Here is a 2179-nt window from a genome sequence, read left to right on the forward strand (position 1 = left end):
TAGATTTCTCATAAGTCTGGCTATATAAGAGAGAAAATTAGACTTGCAGCAAGTTGATGTAGTGACTGCATATTTATATGGTCCGCTGGATAATGAAAGTACTAGAGGGTATTGAGCTGAAAGTACATCAAGTTCTCGAGAACAATATTGATAATCATCAAAGTATATGATCTGAATATCCTAAGAACCTCTGGATACAATTTCCCAAACAGTTGAATATCTCAAGAAAGAGTTTGAGATGAAAGATCATGGAAAACAAAGTTTTGTTTGGGATTACAGCTTGAGTACATTAACAATGAAATCCTTGTGCATCAAATAGAATATACAGAAAATGGTACTCAAGAGATTTAATATGGACCAGTCTCACCCATTATCTAGTACATGGGCGTGAGATCACTTGTTTTGGACACTGATCCATTCAGTCCAAAGTTGGAAGATAAAGAAGTCCATTTAGTCCTGAGATGCACGATGCATAAGTCTTGTTTTAGACACTGATCTGATTGGTCCATAAGAAGGACGATGAAGAAGCCCTTGATTTTGGTTTATTTTATACTAACCAGCCCAAAGAAGGTTTATTTGGTTTTGTTGATTTGTTTTCAGATAGGTTCTGTTTTACATATGGTGGTACACGCATATCACAGCAACATCATCCAAGATTTCGTGTGTGTGTGTATTTGAGGTCGATGACTCAATATGTTTGATCAGATTGTGGCATGGCCGATGGTAAAGAAGAACCAACTATCATGTTCGAGGATGAAGCATATTCTGCCCAAGATCTTCATCACCCACGGATTGCGGAAAATTGGAGAGGTCCAAGGGACCTTCAGTAATGTCCAAATCAGGGGGAATAATGTGTGTTGTACTCTTTTTCCTTCACCATTATTTTGTCCCAATTGGATTTTTCTGGTAAGATTTTAATGAGGCAACATTAAAGCACATTACAAGCTCTAAATGGTTATGACATCAAAGGGGGAGTGTTATGAACCATATTGTGGATGGCTCATAACCAAGAGATTATGATTTGTAATCTTTCCATTAATCTATGACGGTGTAATCTTCTATATAAGGAACCTCAACGTTATTTTTATAACAGTTTTCAACGTTTGTTTATTCTTCTGTTCACCTACACCGTATAGAAAAGAGCACAAATTAATAGAGCATTTCGTGTTCAATAAAACAAAGAACAGAGCAATACCAGACAAAAAAATATTGTGGAGAACAAAGCAAAGCAAGACCTTTGAAAATTTAGTTTCATCGTCAATATATAATACTGTCTGCAATATTTCATAAACCTTGGAGTTAACAAATTGTACTTTTCATATCAAATAAAGCGATGTTTCATAAACGCGCAGTAACCAAAATTGAATTTCAAATGTTCATTGTTAGTAGGTCCAAGGCTTTTGTTGACGTGAGAATCTCTATATCGTTTGAGTAATTGTTATTCAGTGTATATGCTTGGAAGAAACATAGTCTATACTCGAAGAGACATAGTCGATTATACTATCAAGAATCCATTTCTAATATATACTCGATTTATGTAAGCTATATCATTAGAAAACCACTAATTATTTCGGATAGTCTACAATTGAGGTCGGTTAAATGTTCTTTTAATTTCAATTGAACCAAAGAAGAATCAATTATTAACTGCCAGTAATATTAGGGTTAGAAGACAATAAAAATCTTTAAATTTGAACCAAATTAGTGTGATATAAAATTTTAGAATCATGCTCTTTTGGTAAGTTAATTTAATTATTTGTATACAGAACGTTTAAATAAATAAGAAATTTTTTTCACCAAGTTAATGCTTATATCATAAATTTAAGTTTGATACACAATTTTAAATAAGTTCTATATGGTAAGTTTAATTTAAGAAAAAATATATTTTTTCTCCAAGTCTATAATTTCGACCACCGGAAACAACTTGACAAATATGTTTGAAAAATTACATAAATATTGATTATCACGCTAAAATACGGTATGTAGGTAATTAATTTTAATTACTTTAATTTCCAAATAATCTGAAAACCTACCTATGACTCCTATATATATTGTCGAGTTTTTTGACCACAAAAACATGTATTCAGCTTTAACTAGATTTTATAATATGAAAACAAAAGTTTTTTTAATAAAATTTTTATGGGCTTTTTGCAAAAGTGACTCAAAATTTGGAGTCAAACAG

This window comes from Brassica oleracea, chromosome C7, assembly GCF_000695525.1.
Source record: "Brassica oleracea var. oleracea cultivar TO1000 chromosome C7, BOL, whole genome shotgun sequence".
Lineage (NCBI taxonomy): Eukaryota > Viridiplantae > Streptophyta > Magnoliopsida > Brassicales > Brassicaceae > Brassica > Brassica oleracea.